The sequence below is a fragment of the Cricetulus griseus genome, chromosome 5, assembly GCF_003668045.3.
Source record: "Cricetulus griseus strain 17A/GY chromosome 5, alternate assembly CriGri-PICRH-1.0, whole genome shotgun sequence".
Taxonomy (NCBI): Eukaryota; Metazoa; Chordata; class Mammalia; order Rodentia; family Cricetidae; genus Cricetulus; species Cricetulus griseus.
The window spans coordinates 43,960,082-43,979,707 of record NC_048598.1 but is presented as its reverse complement, the minus strand read 5'-3'; the positions used below and the strand labels follow the sequence as shown (position 1 = coordinate 43,979,707).

General features: G+C 36.0%; 1 pseudogene; it reads left to right on the top strand.

The window, feature by feature from the left end:
• The first annotated feature begins 1,313 nt into the window (after positions 1-1,313).
• LOC100752577 lies at positions 1,314-10,455 on the top strand (annotated as a pseudogene).
• Positions 10,456-19,626: the final 9,171 nt, after the last annotated feature.

The window sequence follows — 19,626 nt, the reverse complement described above, 5'->3', positions numbered from 1 at the left end:
TCATAGAGCCTTCATCCAGTAGTTGATCGAAGCAGAAGCAGAGATCCACAGCCAGGCATTGAGCCAAACTCCTGGAATCCAGTTTCAGAGAGGGAGAAGTGATGAACAAAGGGGTCAAGGCCATGCTGGGATAACCGCCAGAAATAGCTGACCTGAGCAAGTGGGAATTCATGGACCCCAGTCTGGCAGCTGGGGAACCAACATAGGACTAAACCAGGCTCCCTGAATATGGATGTCAGCACTGGGCTGAATATGGGGCCTCTGGCAGTGGAACCAGGTTGTATCCCTAGTGCATGAACAGACTTCTGGAGCCCATTTATCATGGAACGATACTCTATTAGCATGGATACACAAAGGAGGGCCTAGGCCATACCCAAAATGACTTGACAGATTTTGATGATCCATCATGGAAGGCCTCACGCTCCCTGGGGAATGGATGGAGTATTGGATGGGAGGTTTGGTGGGGGGCATGGGAGGGCGAGGGAACTGGGAATGTTATGTAAAAGAAAATTTTTTTCTCATTTAAATAAAATTTATAAAAAGTTTATCCAATAATTACATAATTTCTACTTCCCCACCATCCCTCCAAAAACCACATATTTATCTCCTTGCTCTTTTTCAAATTCATTACCTCTATATGCATTAATTGTTGTTGTATGCATGTCTGTATATACATATATATTCCTGAATCAACCTGCTCAATCTATGTAATGTTATCTGTATCTATATTTTCAGGTCTGATATTTTGATGTAAGATAACCAATTGGTGTGCTGTTTCCTGAAGAAGACTATTTCTCCAGATATCATCATCCCTTATTTGCCTATTAATTCTTTTTATAGTGTTGAGTTTATATGTTCTTTTCCTGATCCAGATTAGTGATGGCATTGTCCTTTTGTAAGTTGTAAGTTTCTGTTATTGGTTGATGATCAAAGCTGTTTTGGCCAATGAACAGGCATGATGTAGCAAGGCATGGGGTATAGGCTGGGCAACCTGACTAGGAGAATTCTAGGTAGAGGAATCCAGAGAGTGAGTTGCTGACAAGATGCCATGTAGCTGCCAAGAAATCAAGAGGACTGGGCATCAACACGTAAGTCAAAACTACATGGAGATACACAGAATAACAGAAATGGGTTAATAAATAAGAGTGAGCAAGCTAGTAAGAAGCATGAGCTACTGGCCAAACAGCTTATGGTTAATATATGCCTCTGTGTAATTACTTGGGACTAAACACTTGTGGGACCAGGTGGGACAGAAATTTCCATCTGCAGATTAGCATGTTTATTAATGTCCATGTTCAGCTCCTGTTTAGGCAATGAGGTATGTGAAACCTTGTGGGTGTGCCTTGCAAACAGTTTCTTAAAATCTTTCTGCCCCCTGTTGTGATATATTCCATGGTAATTAGGTACAGGAGCATTTTATCAATGCATCCATTGGATCTGGGCCCATAACTGCAGTTCAATTGGCTGTGGTTTTCTGAATGTTCTCTGTCTATTACAAAGAGATTTTTTTGATGATGGGTAAGGATTGAACTTATCGGCATGTATAAAGCAAATGTTATAGTTTAGCTAGGGATTGTGCTGATTTAATAAAGTGGTAGATGTAGTTTCTCCTACAAGTGGCATGACTTCATTAAGCCTTTGTAGTTGAATCCTTAACTAAGCAGACTGTATGAATAAAAATATGTAACATCAAATATAGTCCAAGGAATTTGCATTTTTTACTCTGAGTATATCAAATATTTTTAAATAGGCAGAAAGTCTTGTATTCACACACTAGTAGAATCGAATTTTAAGTTTGTCAGCAGATTGTCAGAAAGAATACCACTTTTTCTGTTTAGTAACCACAATAATTAATATAACTTACAGAATCTCTTGCTTATTCATAATTGCAGTGATAGGAATTCCATTATGAGCCTTAAAGATAGTCTATCAAATATAATAATAACAAATACATATAAAACTGGTTCATTTTAATAATGACTATATGTGTTATTTTAAACTCCTTTGTGGGAGGTAGAATAATCTAAAGTGTATTCATGAGTGTGTGCTGTAATTTGGGTTCGGGTCTCCCCTTCTTAGTTATTTGCTGAGGATTTTGGAGTAATTCTTCTCTGCACCTCTCATCTTGCTGTAGGAGTTTTGGGATTACAAATGCATTCCCCAAATCTGCCTCCTATACAGGGGTTCTCATATGGAATTTAAGCCAATAAAACTGCCCATCCAGAGGTTTTGCCAAGTGAGCCATCTCCTAACTTCTTCATTTATATTTAAATTTGCTTACTCATGAAATCAATTAAAATCTATTATTTAAAATTTACTCTTCAAACAGAACAGAAATTGGAGAGAAGAAAAGTGTGGAAAATGAATAGAAGTTAAAATTTTAAGATCATAGGTCTTTTAGAAAAGAAAAGTTTTTTTATTTTTATCTCTGATTTTTGTAGTTTGGTGGGTTGCATTGTTTACCTCCCTTTAAAAACCCTGCTGATACCACTGTAAATTGTTTAGTGTTTTTTTTTTGGGGGGGGGGCATCTTATTCTTTTACTTTGTGCAATGAGCTAAGATATTTTATGTAAGTATGCGTACAGCCATAACAAGAAAGCCATGTAAAAAAAAAATATGTGCAAGCACTGGGATAGAATACACCAAAGTGTACCCAAGAGGAGTTTTGGGGGTCTAGCATAAATTCTTTCAAGTTATGTTAGGATTGAAAATCCAATAGAAAAATAGCTTTATTTGTAAATTTCATGGGTTGCTTGTTTTGTGACTATTTCTAAAAAGGCATCCCAGATACCTCTGCCAAAATTTGTTCAAAGTACATTGCATATCAATGGAAGCAGAAAACAAAACAAACGAATAAAAATTCAAAACAAGGACAATAAAATGAGAACAACCATTGGACTCAAAGCAAAGAATTAGTCTTACAGGTGAAGCAAAATTGCAAAAAGACAGGATGGGCCAAATGACAAATAGTTCCATATTCTAATATAAATATTAAAAGTCTGAACCAGGGGCTTGTGCCAATGAAGGCACTGCAATGCAGAAACCGGGCGAGTATAATCTCTGGATCTCATGGGAAAGAAGAAGGAGAGACTGGACTCCGCAGACTTGTCCTTTGACCTCAGTGTGTGCTGTGGCATACCATATGCTATGCCTAGACCACACACAGAAATGACTTAATTTAAAAATTAATTTTTCTGGTCACTGGGGTGGCAGTAGATCAGTGAGGTCCCTAGCACTGGCACAGGGACCTATCCCTGGTGCGTGAACTGGCTTTTGGAGCACATTCCTTATGGTGGAATATCTTCCTCAGCCTTGATGAGAAGGGGGCAGGGGATGGGGAGGGATGGGGATGTAGAGGTTAAAGGAAAGCCTCAAGTGAATTTACTTACCTTATACAATCATTGTCTGAGACAGAGTGTCTTGTTCCCTGATGCACATGCCAGAGCAACTAGTCTGTAATTTCCAGGCATTCTCTGTTTTCCTTCCTCCCTCCCTCTCTTGCCCCCTCCATGGCCCCTCTTCTCCTATCCCAATGTTAAAAAGATTGGGCACCCTCAGGTTCTGATTTATATACCTTCTAGAGGTTCCAAACTCAGTTCCTCACACTTGCACTACAGCTGTTTTACCCAATGGGACAGCATTCCAGTCACCTTCTGTGTTAAAACAAATTATATTTACTTATATCTCCTTGCCACCTAGGTGCCATGTTGCAGGAATTATGCAGTATGTACAATTTTCAGGCTGGCTTCTGTAACTTCTTAATATATACTAAAGTCTTCTCTGTGGCTGTGTATGATATCAAGACTCATTTATTTTAGTGTGGAATTACATCACTTTGTCTGTAAATAACCATGCTTTCAAATTACCTACTGAAGGACTATTGGTTGCCTCAAAGTTATAGCAGTTGTTTTTAATAGCCTCTCTGATATATGTTTGTAAGTTTTGGAACACATATACCTTATAATTCATTTTGATAAATAGTGTGAAGTTCAATTGTGTTGCAGCACGTTGTGAGAAGATGTTTACTTTTATAAAACAAAATGAATAAAATTTCAAAGCAGTTAGACTATCTTGCACTACACCAAAGTTAATGATAATCCAATAAAATCCACATACTTGCTAGTATTTGATTCACTGTTCTGTATTGTGCTCTCCGTACAGAATTAACACTGCCCAGCACTTGAGATCCTGACAGGAAAAGTCCTCACAGCAGCAGCCACTAAGAGCACCTGCTGTGCACTTTCCCCAGGTTCTCTTATAAAAGGTGGCATTGCCCACATCTTCCCTCCCTCTCGATTTCTCTGCCATCACTTTTGTAACCAGGAACTGATTGGTCTCTACCCCCTTCTCTTTCTCCTCTTTCAGTAAACCTCCCATGTGTGGCCTGTTGTATGGCCTGACTACTTCCCACGGTTTTTAAATAAATCATAACAAGAGGTGTGTAGTGACATTGGATTGTTGTTTTTTCTGTTTCACTCTGATGCCATAAATCTGGAGTATTATTTGATTGTCAACTTTAGATCTTCTATGATAAGGTTTATTCTGGTACTTTGTCCATAACTTTCAGTCAGATTCTTTGTTTTCTTACTGTTGGATTTCAAGAGTTATTTGTAAATTTCAGATTTAGTCCCTTATCAAAAATATATAAGCATTCATGCAGGATTTTTTGGCAAGAGGGGAGTATTTTGGTGGGACAGATTTTGCAACATGTTTTGCAAGTACATAAACAGATTGACCAATGCAAATGGCAATAAAAATGATTGAGTCTATATTTCCACCTCTTTATAGCTACTGTGTCAATGGCCTATTTTTCATCTCCATTTAAAGAGGAAAAATGAAGGCAAATAATAACTTCAGCTTAATCTTCATATATTGTGGTATGAAAATAATTGTTATAAATTCTGAATTATTAAGCATCCTAGTGTAAATGTGAAGTAAAGCAATTAAAAAAATTGAAGTGGGCCTGAAAGTCGAGGGCTAGTGTGATACTAAGTGCATTTGGAAGTGGTGAAAGGATGAACTAATTCCTACACCTATTAGGGATTTCCAAAGCTGAATCCATGAGGCTGGATGTCTCAGATGATTGTCAGTATTACACTGAAATCCAAAAGAAGTAGGCTCTAATGTCAGGGCAAGAGTGGTGCAAGTTGGCAAAGGGAATAAGTTGCTTTATTCATGTCCTTTATGTGGGCTTCCATCAGAAATTGTGACCCACAAAAGATCTGGGTGAAAGATGTGTCTTCCCAACTCAAAGATCTACATTAGAGGTGAATGCTTTGAAACTTTGTGTTGTAAGATAATAAAGAACTTTTATGTGATAATACACTATTTATGATTTATTAAAGCTTGTCTACGTATTCAGAAAGTGAAGTCAGTAACAAGCCATAGAAGGCAGGCACACACCTTTAATACCAAGACTCAGGATTAAGAGTTACACAGATCTCTGTTAGTTCAAGGCCAAACTGAGTTACACAAATTCATCTGTCCTAAAGAGAAACAGCTCACACAAAGATGAGAAAGACAGACAGGCAGACAGACAGACAGACAGACAGACAGACAGAATGCCTTTAATCCCAGGATTTGTGAGAGGTATTTCAGATAGGAACTTGGTCTCAGCGCTGGCATTCATTCTCCAGCCACATTGAGGATAGGAACAATTGACAACCAAGAATAGCGATTGTATACATATTTAGACTAATTTATTAATCTCACCTTCCACCATGCCAAAAAGGTTTATTAAGCTCTTATTCTATCTTAGATGTTATAATGAATTTTGTAAGTGCTTAAACGATTCTGACTTTCAAGCATATTTCTACTGGGGAAAACAAAACATGAACTCAAATAACTAAAGGACAATAAAGGGTGATTGGAATCTGTAAAGAGCTATAAGCTGAGTGCATACAGACACATAATAAGGGATTAATTTTAATTTGTAGAAGAAATGTCCTGGAGGAGTATGGTTTCAGTAAAAGGTGTTATTTTAGCAACAGAGTTGAGGAGAGATGTTGGCATGAAAATAAAAAATCTCTGTTGTGCCAATACCACATTTCAATTCTTTTACAGTTTTCTGCATTAGATAAATGTATAAAAATGATGTACCATGAAGCAAACCAAAGCTCTTAGACAATATAGTTTGGCCTGGTTGTTGTATGATAATTTCTAGAAAGACAAAATCAAATAGTAATCATAGACAGAACAAAAGAATAACAAAGTAAACGACATTGTAAACATCATTGAACTAATAAATCTATGGGGATTATGTACAAGACAATGATTGAGTGGAGCAGAGTTCCATCACTAAAAGGCCCAGATATTATTCAATAGATAAAATCAAGTTTCAGGGTACAGGGATGTGAGAAAATTGGATAATTTTAAACAATATCAATAGTCTTGGTGAGATCCCAAAAAACGATCAAGAAAAGGAATGAAGCCTTAATAAGGTCATAAATATAGAGGCGCAAAGGCTGGTTCATTGATGTTTAATCTCCAAATATCAACATGTGAAAAGATGATTATCTCTGTGTCATACCTTCACAGCATATATTGATTATACTGATATGTTTTCTTGGCAGCTAGCAAAATAATACAAACAGATAATGGGGGACATCCTTTAAACATGTCCCCACAAATTTTATTATCTTTATTTGAGTATCAAATCAATATATTTTACATGGTAAAATTGCTAGCTTCTACTAAGCAGAATAAATTATAAAAATACACAAAAGTATGATTCATTTATGAAATTAGTGAAATGAAAAAGTGAAAGTAAATCTTATGATTCTCCATGCAAAAAGGATGAGAAGTCAGACATCCAGGGATAGTCCTTTTCCACATCTCAGGTTAACTAACTAGAAATTTTATTCTGCATTTTACTCTGCTGAGAAACAAGTACCACTGGATTACTTCTGCAGGGAAAAGAAAATATATGAAGGGTAAAAGATAATACAGAGGGATGAATGAAAAAGACAGACAGAGAAAGCAAAATATTAGTCATTTTATTTTATCACTCTTTTACTGAAAGTTGCTAGTGTGTGAGTGAACTAAAGCCATGTAAATGTAAACAACTGAATGCCTTCAAGGCCTTTGGTGAATATGTGAATTATTCATTTGTGTTTCTGCTTTGCATTTCAAAGATAAAATTTTAAATTCTTCAGTTCCATATTCTTTCCTTAAAAGTGATGATTACATTCTGTAGTTCAGCATGAGTATAAAGACATGAAGACTGAATAAACAAGTAAATTAATTAAAAGAAAATTATCTGCCTTAACATTTGTAAAGCAAGATCACAGCTCTACAGAGCTGACCATGTAATGCATCCTAAGAGAACAGAATGAAAATATAGTTGATAAAACTCTCTAAAATCTAGAGTGACAGTAGGCAAAATATTTCATGCTTTCATTGTAAATGCTGATGCTTATTTGGACTGAAATTATATCAGTCAAGAAATAGGTAATTCATAACTTTGAATCTAGATATTACATTATAAAGCTAACACTCAAATCCCTCATGATCCTTCCTTCCTCTGATTTTGTTTTATGAGGTGTGATGCTGACTGTTGATTTGCAACACATTCAGATTGTGCATATTATACTTCACTTCATGAAGTACCTGGTTCTCATAAAATGTTCAAAAGTACACACACAGCAGCACATAAATTTGATAATTTTATTTTACCTTCTATTGTAGATAGATTCTTTTCCGGCATAAAGTATCTTGATTAAAGTTTCCACTTCCTCTACTCCTCCGAGTTCTCTATCATCTTTCACACCCAGATCCACTTCCTTCCTGTCTCTCAGAAAATATTAGGCTTTTAAGGGATAATAATGAGATAAAATGTTATATTAACATAAAACATCCACATCAGAGTTGGACATGACAAGCAAAGAGAAAGGAAAGAGACTGAGAGAGCACTTGAGAATCAGAGACTGATGTTCACACATTCAGGAATCCCATAATGACATTAAACTGGAAGCCATGATACATACACAAAGTACCTGGTGAGGAACCACTTAGACCTTGTGCATGCAGCCTTAGTCTTTGTGAGTTCAAAAGAGATTTCCTCATGTTGATTTATGGGGCCATTTTCTGGGTTTCCTCCATTCCCTCTGACTCTGACCCTCTTTTCATCTTCTCTTCCTTGGAAGTTCATAAGCCCTGGAAGGAGGGAATGGAAGTAGATATCCTCTTTAGGGCTGATCATTCCAAGGTCTCTCACTCTGTGCATAATGTCTGGGCTCTGTGTCTGTGTTTTCTCCCATCTATAGTGGGATGAAGCTTCTCTGATGACAGCTAAACAAGGCACTGATCTATGAGTATAACAAACAGTTATTTGGAGTCTTTAATCACTGTTTATTTTTGTGGTTCTTGTTGCTCTTATTTTGAACAGTTGTATTTGGTTTTACCATAGGACCCTGGGCTATCAAATTTCAGGTCATTAGTCATTCAGACAGTAACAGTAACAGGTATGGCATCTCTTGGGATTGGATTAAGTTAAATCAGATATTGGTTGGTTACTCACACAAGTTTAGTGTTACCACTGCAATAGTAAATCTTTCAGACAGTATGCCATTGTAGATAAAGGGATTGTGGCTGAATTGGTGTTTACTTTATTTCTTTGGTATCCTTCAAAGTACATTCCTATACCAAAGTCATTAGTATGTAGGGGTAGAGGCTCTATGTAGGCACCATTGTGACTTTTCTTTGTTCAATGTGCTGTAATCATGAGGTCTTCAGCAATGGAGCCTTGGGGTCAGCCCTTGGAGAGTAACAAATTGCGTTAACAACAGCCTGGGTTGTTAGGAGATTCCCATTGGAATCCTTTGGCTAACATCTCAATTTGATTTGAAGAAGCTATAAATAGCCCTCTTCCCCAGACACAATCCCCCAATCTTTTCCCTAGTGCTTCAGTAGAACACCAGCTACAGCCTTCCTTGCCACCCCTTCCAATCTCCTGTGGATCCCACAAGTCATCCCTTCATAACCTCCTTTCCCCAAGTCTTCACTATATGCCAGCCCAACCGTTGCAGTGTCCCCATTAAATCACAGGCCATGTCTGCCAGAAAATCAGTTAGACTGTCGCCAGACATTCTCCTCTCCCCCTACCCCCACACTCAATCACCTAGTCTCATTCCCAGCTCTGCAGTGAACACCTGTGTACCCTCCCACTGATCCCATTGCCTAGTATTCCACAGATCTGCCCTTTCTAATTTCTCTATCCCCACTTGTTACTTTGTCTCAGACCATAACTCTAGCAGGTACCTCAGCTAACCCAAGGGCCACGCCACCCTGGACAACAAATAGAGTGAAAGCAGATTCATACCACTTCGTCTCCTAAGATCCAAACTCTTTAGTCTCATCTCCAGCTATGTAGCGGAAAACCTACTACGGTCTCCTTTTCCATTCTAAACCCATCTGCAACTGATTACAAAGACCATCTCAAAACTACCTTTCCCCAAGTTACCCCAGTATCCCAGTCTCCAACACCAGCCAGCCCTCCGTGTGAACACACCTAGTGAAAATGCCACAAAAACAGGGCGCACAAGGCCATAACACTCTCTAAAACTCTAGATATGAAAGAGAAACTAGGATAAAACATCCCCACTGCAGAGACAATTCAAGAACTCAATATCTAGATATATAATCATTGCAAACTCAGGTGATGAGAACAAGCATGAAAATTATGATCAATAACAACCAAGCAAATATGTCTCCACTATAGCTCAGCTTTCCTACCACAGCAAACACAGTGTATTCCAACATAGCTGAAGCAGAAGAAAAAAATCTTAAAACACCCTTATGATAGAGATCCTTAAGGAGAAAATGAATAAATCCATTAAAAATAAAATATAAAACCCAAAAATCAGTGTAAGGAAATAAACAAAACTGTTAAAGATCTGAAACTGGAAACACAATCAATAAAGAAAAAAAAAAAAAAACAAATTGAGGAAAATCTGGAAATAATAGGTTCTGTTTAACTGCTCCAAACTATATGCTTAAGTCTTTGCAAAAATGGCAGCTACTCCTGCAGGAGGAATAACAGTTCCCCGGTTAAATGTTGGTTCAGTTTCTAGCAGACAAAGTACTCCCATACTAGGCACACCAACTCCACAAACCATGTCTGTTTCAACTAAAGTAGGCACTCTAATGTCCCTCACAGGACAAATCTGTTTACAGTACAGATGCCTGCTTCTCAGTCCCCTGCTGTGAAAGCTTCAATTCCCGAAACATCAGCAATTCAGAATGTTCTGATTAATCCATCACTAATTGGGTCAAAAGACATTCTTATTACTACTAATATGGTTTCCCAAAATACAGCCAATGAGTCCACAAATGCCCTGAAAAGAAAACGTGAAGATGATTATGATGATGATGACGATGATGATGATGATGATGAAGATGACTATGATAATTTGCAATCCAGCCTGGATGCTTGTAACATGTATACTTGGTCTTGAATCCATTGTACTGAAATTAAACATGCATGTTAGATGTTTTAAAGCTGTATTTTAGAAAAATGGTATTTAAGAAGTATACATACTATGCTTTTCCGTCGAAATGTTCAGTTTTAGTAGAAGTAGTAATGGTTTTTCATCTACCTTTATGCATAAAAATAAAATTGTCATTTATCAATTTGAAAAAAATTAAAGAATGTGAACAGGAACTACAGAGGCAGGCTTCACCAACAAAATAGAAGAGATAGAAAGAGACACTCAAGCATTGACGATACAGTAGAAGAAATGGAAGCAATAGTTAGAGAAAGTGTTATGTCTAAGAATTCATGATATAACTCATCCAGGAAATCTGGAGCACTATGAAAAGATCAAATATGAGAATAATAGGCAGAGAGGAAGCATAAGAAACCTACTCAAGGGTCCTGAAAATGTTTGTATCAAGATCATAAAAGAAAATTATCCTAAGCTGAAGTAGGCGATACCTATAAAGGTACAAGAAGCATATAGAACAGCAAGTAGATTGGAAAAAAAGGAAAGAAAAGAAAGGAAGGAAGGGAAAAGAGAAAAGAAAGTTCCATTGCCATATAATAAAAACACTAAACATAAAACAAAAAAGAATATTAAAACCTGCAAAAAAAAAAAAGACGAAGTAACATATAAAGGAAGTCTTATTATAATTATACCTGACTACTCAATGGAAACTCTAAAAGTTATAAGGATCTACATAGATATGCTGCAGATTCAAAAAATCCAAGATGCCAGCCCAGACTACTGTACTATGCAAACTTTTAATCACCATAGAAGAAAATAAGATATTCAATAATAAATACAAAATTTAATAATATATGTCCACAATTCCAGCACTATAGAAGGTGTTAATAGGAAAACTATAATCTAAGGTGGTTAAATACACCTGTGAAAAAACAGAAAGTGAATAATCTCACATCAGCAAAATCAAAACAAGATAAGCACACACAGGGACACACACACCACCACCAACAACAACAAAATAACAGGAATCAACAATAATTGTTCATTGATATTACCCAATGTCAGTCGATTCAAGTCCTCAATAAAAAGACATAGACTAGCAATGATTGAAAAAACAGTACCCCTCCTTCTGCTACATACAAGAAACACACCTCAACATGTAGTATAGGTGTTATCTCAGTGTAAACGGTTGTAAAAAGATATAAACATTTTAATATCTACTAAAAATAGACTTCAAAAAATACTAATCAAGAAAGATGGTGAAAAACACTACATACTTTTTTAAGGAAAAAATTCACCATGACAGCATTTCTATTAGAAGTAAGACATCTGTGTTCCCAAAGCAAGGGCAGACAACTTTGCAAAAGAAATAGTACTATAGCTTAAATCAAATACTGACTTTCACCCAGTTATAGTGGGATACTTTAATACCCACTCATGCCAATGGGTAGGTCATCCAGATAAAAACTAAACTGGTAAATGCCAGAGATAACAGATGCTATAAACCAAATGAACCTAAGAGATATTTATAGAACATTTTCCCCAAAGACAAAAGAATATACCTTCTTGTCTGCACATCATGAGACTTTCTCCAAAATTGGCCATATACTCAGACAAAAGGAAGTTGCAATAGACAGTAGAATATCAAAGTAACTCCCTGTATCCTTTCAGACTACCACAGATTAAAGCTGGATATCAACAACAACAGACACAAGAGAAAGCTTACAAACTCATTGAAATGGAACAACTATTTAACTATTGAAAATTGGATCTTAGTAAGAAGAGAGAAAGAAATTATAGATTTTCTAGAATTCAATGAAAATGAATACACAGCATACCTAAACTTATGGGATGCAACCTGCTTCTAAGAAATAAATTCATAGCACTAAGTCACTACACACACACACACACACACACACACACACACACACACACACACACACACACACACATTTCCACAATGAAACATTGCTCAGCTTTCAAAGAAATAACATCATAAAATTTGCATGCAAGTTGATAAAACTAGAAAAACTTACCCTGAGTGATGTCATCCAGATCCAGAAAGACAAAAGTCGTATATATTCACTTATAATTTCATATAAGCTATTAAGTAAATGATAACTTATCTATACTCTGTATACACTGAAAGGTTACATAAAAGGTGGGTTCTAGAGGGACACATAGACTTTCATGGAAGGGGGAAGTAGAATAGAATTTATGGGGGACCTGAAGGCAGTTGGAGATGGATCAGTTGTGGGGCGTGAGATGGCCTGAAGAGCAGGTGAAATGGGGTAGAGGAAAAGAGTATGGGGTGAGATGGGTGGAATTGGGTGGCATTTGGAGGGTGTTGTGGAATACTTGTATAGTGGAAACATTCTATAATCTATGAAGGAAATTCTAATGAGAGATAAGGAGTCTCAGTTTGTCATTTATTGTAGCTTGGCTAGATTTCCAGGGGCTGGAATATTTGGTGTTCAATTGAGTTGTTGGCCAAGGGGCTCCCATGGACATCCTCAAACAACCCAGGCTAAGATAAATGGTTGTTCTCTTTAAACTGACAATATTCCCATTTTCCCAAGGACATCACCCATACAACTCATTGAACATGGAGAAGTCCAGCTGGTGCCTACATGGAGCTTCCATTCCTACATTCAAGGCTCTTTTGTGCAAGAAGATATTCTTCAGTCTAATAAAAGAGAAGCATGGACACCAACTCAGCCACAAAATCTTTGACCTACAATCTGTCCTTTATACAAAATATTCTAGGGCAATGGTAGCACAGAATTTGTGGGAGTAGCCAAACAATGCCTGACTTGACCCAAGGTCTATTCCATGAGAAAGAACCCATGCCTGATACTGCTTTGGTAACCTTGAGTAACCAAGAACCAAAGACAAAGACTAGATAACCCAGAGACCTGGGGTAAAATGAAATACAACTGGGTCTGTATATGGGTTTGTGTGTATTAAAATGTAGCACTATATAATAAAAGGAAACACTGCTGGTCTAATACATATAATGATTCCTAATGATATGCTGCTATTTTTCTATACTCATAGCACACTGCCTTATCAAGTCATTATCAGAGTGGCTTCTTCTGGTGGAAAATGATAATATATGCAGTGATCAAACAGATAATATTCAGATACAGCATCTAAATTGGATGTCTCATTTAAATCCCTCTACCTAGGATCTCAAGGAGCACATGGAAGAGGGAAACATTGTAAGAGCCACAGGGAATGGTGGACACCAGAAGAACAAGGACATCTGATCAACTAACCAAGGTGTATATGAGTTCACAGAGACTAAAAAACAATGAAAGGGCCTACATGGGTCTACACCAGGTCTTCTGTATATGTATTATAGTGATTTATTTAGTATTTTTATTGGATACCTGAGTGTGAGAATAAGTAGGTCTCTGACTCTTGTGCCTCTTCTTTGTATACTTTTTCTTCTGGTGGGTTGCTATGTCCAACTTTGATGTTATAGTTCTTGCTTCATCTTTTTGTATTTCATTTTGTCATGCTTGGTTACTTTGTAAAATCCTTTTGTTTTCTAATGAGATACAGAAAGTAGAGGAAGCATGGTGGTAAGGAACTGGAAAAAACAGAGGTAGGAAAACATATAATCAGGATTTATTGTATGACAAAAAGACTATTTTCAATAAAAGAATCACACACACATATAATACATATACATATATACACATATACATTATACAAATGACTATTGTCAAAATCACCCCAAATAACAGGTGCCAAAAGAAAGAAAACTTGTATGTAGAGCTGTTTGAATTTAAATTACTATAGCCTTTATCAAAAACAGAATGGAGGTATGCAGCATAAATGGAACTTCAATTTGACATGTAATTCCCACTACTGGATGTATACAGAAGAATATTGTGATTTCACATTTCTTGTACAAATAAAGAGTGTCTGAAGGTCAGAGAATGGAAGTTGCCACTAGTTAACCACAACATCCAAGACAGCTGGGATGATGCAGCCTTGCAGGCTACTATAGTAAGGAGTTGGCCAGGATTCTATGTTTTCTCAGGATCCCCTTGGGATTGACAGCACCCCCAAACAACAATAAGCAGTTTGGAAATAACTATGCCCACATTCCCAAATATTGTTTATAAATTTTTGTTTTCTTTAAATGAGGTTGAATATAAATGGTTAGTGGTCAATCTCTTTCTAAAGAAAAAAATATTATATAGAAATCAATACTTTTCATTGGTATGGATTTGGGTTTATTTATATAAACTTAACAATTCTGTTATATGTATATTGCTACTACTTTGAGATATTGTGTTTATACATTTTATTTAAAAATGTAATGTATAATTAAATACAGATTATAGATACTCATCTGTAGTAGTCAAAACTTATGTTAGTTATGTTTTCCAGATATACCGATATCTCTATTTCAAATGGATAGGTATTCTTCAAAACCTTTCAAAGACCTATAGAATATGGCATTTAAAATGGTTTGCTATGGTTTATCATGACTAGACATAACTACTCCAAGCAACACCAATTATATCAGAGAGGAAGACGGGCATCAAAGAAACTTGTTATAGAGTTTGCCTTCAACATGGTAAGGATAACAAATTGGACAAGAAACTGCTATTGGCTGGACTGCATGACAACATGCTGTCCAACTGGACAAATAAGTTGAAAAGAAAAGTTACTGCTGATATTGCCAAGGGACAGGATGGCCCTTCATGTTTCTTGCTTCATAGAAAAGTCTGCCAAATATTCTGGGTCTATAGGCTCAAGAGGAATGCCCCAATGTTACAGAAAAACTTTTGGTAACTGTTCAGGCAGTGGGATGCCTCTGTCAACTCTAGAGTTTATATATTACACTTCTGGGGTCTTTGATGAAGTGGAAGACAGATATTTATGTTCATGGTTTTCTTTAGTTATGATAAAAGATAAGTTACATATAAAACTTTTGGCTTGCAAAGATAGGGTACATTATAAAATATTTTCTTGAAATTTTGTCAAATGTACATGAACTAAATATTGTTAAATATAGTTCTTGCTTGATAACTGTTCTGATATATATATATATATATATATATATATATATATGTATATATATTATGTTAAAGTTAAAGCCTTCTTTTTTATTTATAAAGAAAAGAGGAGATGATGGTGGCTGTCCTTTTGTATGCTGTGAGTATATGTTTCTCTTATTGGTTGATTAATAAAGCTGTGTTGTCCATTGAACAGGCAGCATGTAGCCAAGCAAAAAATATAGGCATGTCTGCTAGATTAGGAGAATGCTGGGAAAAGGAACACCTAGAAGAGTCATGAGCAAGATGTCATGTGGATGTGAAGGAAGAAAGAGGTCAGAGAATCACTGGTAAGCCAAGGTCCTGTGGAGATACACAAATTTGTAGAAATGAGTTAGTAATTAAGAGACAGCTAGCTAATAAGAAACCTGAGGCATAGCCTAACATTTTATACTTAATATAAGTCTCTGCATGTTTATTTGGAACTAAATAGCTGCAGGACTGGGTGGGACGGGAACTCCGTTTTACAAAAATATAGTATGTATACCAAAAGCATGAATTCCCTCATGTCATTGAAGCACTATTCACAATAGCTCAAAGTAGAAACAAGAAAGTGTCTCATCAGTTGATCAACAGAGTCTTTACAATGTAATTATATCTAATTGCATAATAGCAGCACATAAAAGGAATGGAATTCCACTCTTTGTGATGGAGCTATCATCCTTAGGCCAAGGAAAATCAATCACACAGAAAACTTAGCACCACAGGCTGTCTCAATATGTGGATTCTAAAAGCTATTTCAAGGAAGTTGAAAATAGAACTGAGGACAGTGACTGGTGAGAGTGAGACTGGGTGAGAAAATAAGAAAACAATTTAAAAATCAGGTATACATCATAAAATAAGATTCCACTCTCTAGTTTTGTATATTAATCAGATAATTAAATATAAGGCTATCAGTCAGAGTTTCTGTCCCCACTTCTTTGGTATTTCTGACTAGTGTTAAATTTTCCATGTAATCATTGTGGTTACTAAATATGGTTTAATTTTAAAGTTTTCATTTGCATAGTTAATTCATAAAACAATCTATTTTACCTTTCTTATTCTGGTTTTTGTTGTTGTTTGATGAAATACATTTCTACACATGTGTGAAATTTTAAAAAATATGTGTCAAAATATACCTATAACTTATATGTGAGAATTTTGAAACAGATTTTTTTTTTCAGAATTATGCTGGTACTCTGTTCAACATCATGGATTTGAAAATTTAAGCTTCATATTAACCACATTCTGAATCAGGTCTGACTATAGGCTATTATTCAATTACCTTCTGATTTACTTTATTCAGCCTACTAGGTATAATGCAGGTTGTAACCTCAGAGGCTTATATCAAGGAACAAGAAGGAGGATACTCAGGAGGTATATAGGTGTGCTTCAATGCATTTTAGATATTATTTTATTTTCAGTAAAGTCAAGAACGTTACGCAAGGACTCAATGACTTTCTTTTACTCATGAAATTACAAACTGCATCTACATATGAAATAGGCAATTTGTCATCAATTTCAGAGAATGTATTTAAACCATGGGCTTCATCATTTACATTTATGTTTCAGGAAAAGTAATATTGTCTCAAAAATTGATTTTACGAAAATGCAATCTTTTAGTTCAAAATTCAAAAATACACAGGAAATTTCGATGACCTCTTGCATATGTGTAAAAGGCACAGGAAAAGGAGAAAGTACACTCAAAGACCCTGCTGATAGAAGGGCATGGCAAGCCTTCTGAGGCGTCAGCATTATGCACAATTTTAAAGCCTTGGAGGGATATAAGAATCTGGGCTTCGAGTGAGTGAAATCAAGTAATACACCTCAGGGCTTATGTGTCATTCCCTTCACCCTGTACTCCCAACGGATGTGTTGAAAATTAGTATTGTTAGAAAATTTTAGTGATTTACAGCCAGACGAATAAAATACTCAAAGACAACTGGGTTATTGCTTAAAGGCCAAATGTGACAGACACTTCTTGAAAGGCTTCTGTTTATTTGTACATCAAAAAAGAATGGTAATTTTTGGGCTGTAGAACATTCTGCTTCCACCAAAACACAGGGGAACATAACAGAAAAAAAAAAACATTAAAGACACAATAACCAGTATATGAAATCAAATAGATAGGTGCTGGAAGTTTATCTTCATAGGTAGAGCTAGCCAATAAAACCAGAATGAGATCCATCCATAATACCATACAAAAGGAGGTGATAAAGCCACAGGACCTATAATTCTGCCTCTCCAGAGACAAAAGCTGCCTACCCTGTCTTGGACTTCAAGCTCCCCTTCACCATCAGCCAGATCCATGCCTATCTGGTCTACATTAGACTCTGCCACCAAACAATAAAAGAAAACTTATGATTAGAAACATAACTAATAAATAAGTTTGACAGGGACAGAAGCACAGTTTCATTATGACAACTTGAGTTTTCTTAATCATTTTGGGACATCTATCCAGGTAAAACCTGATTCTTGGTCTTGCTGATGAAAAGAATTCATAATGAGATAGTATGAAGCACAGTTGGAGTTTATAAAAAAAAAAGATTTTTCAGCACAGATTTTAGGTATGAAGTTTCAGAAAAAGTGCAATGGTCTTGGAGAGAGAGGAAAATCCTGAAATTGTGAGTGTGGGCTTCTCAAATGAAAGGCAGAGCCAAGCATCCTATCATGAACCACACATGCCATTAATGCTAGCTGCAAAGTTCCATCTCAAAGTGTTGCTTAGACTCTCTTTTATTTGTTTATTCTTTTCAACAAATGAGAAATATGGTGGCTTCATAGATCACTTCGAAGAAATTTTTCAGTCCATGGTGAAATGAACGACCCATGTTGAACAATGCCTTGGGGAACTGTGAGAGAGATTCCAGTCTATGTGGGGGGAAGGGGTGGCATATGGCCTTTTACCTCAGGTGCATTTTGTTCCCTGGATTGTTCTCAGATGTGATTTTATGCCTCCTGTGTTAAGCATTTACATTCAATTTATAAGACATGTTCATTCTCGTTGGATGTCAGAACATAGTCGTAGAAACATATCTGGTCAGTGTGCCCTGAGTCTGGATATGGCCTGCCTTGCTATCATGCATTTGCAGATATAATCTATAGTGCATGCCAGTAATTGTGCTTAAATTGTTCTATTCTGAGAAAGTTGTGGGCTGCTCTGTTAATATTTAGTATACACTTATTGATGGTTGTTTACATGTTTTTCTGAGTTCATAAAACCTTCCTTGAATCATTTTTTCTTTCTTTCTTTCATGTATAAAAGCACACTGAACCTGAAGGAAGGTTGCCTATAACATTAGACTGTAGTCTGCCCCATTCTTTCAGATTATCAGATCCCAGGTCCAGCAGGCAAGATCTGCACAAGTTGGCTGAAAAGTTGACAAGATTCAAGTCAGATAATGTAAAATTGGGATCTACTAGGGTTTCACTGTATTATGACTAGGAAATAATACTACAAAATAATATGTTAATTAGAGTTGTTTAAAAATAAGGTTTAATATCTAATTTTTTTAAGTATGAGAACATGACAGGTCAGTTGGCCAAGTATCTAAAAAATCTAAGAGTATAAGAAAAAAAAGCCTGCATCATGAAAATTATACTTTTCTGTTTGAAAGGCTCTGCTGAGGTAATACAGAGTATGACTATATTAAGTTGTTATGCTGACTGGCAGAATTGTGTATTCACTGACAAATTCTACATCTTACTTGAAAATAAATTATTTAGTAATCCATAACTGAAAAACCTGATTTGGATGAAGAAATAGTCTTATTCATGCAAGTCTGCTCAGTCTGTTAAAACATCAGTGCTACCAAAATAAATGTAGGTCAGTGTACTGAAATTCTGACATAACAAAGCCCTTGATATTATTTTCACATAAATGTGTATTCTAATGAATACTGTATTTTGTTTATACTCTGCAATTTGAGATGTTTGTCAGCAATTTTGTCATGATTATTTCTTTTTTTTTAATATAATGAGTTGGTTTGTTATTCAACCTTCAAGTAGTTTAGCAGTGAAAAAAAACATAAAATAATAAATGCACCCAGATTTATAATTCAATAAATGTTAATATTTTTATGAGAAACATTCAGCCAATTTTCTTTCCTTTTAATGAGTTTAGTCATCC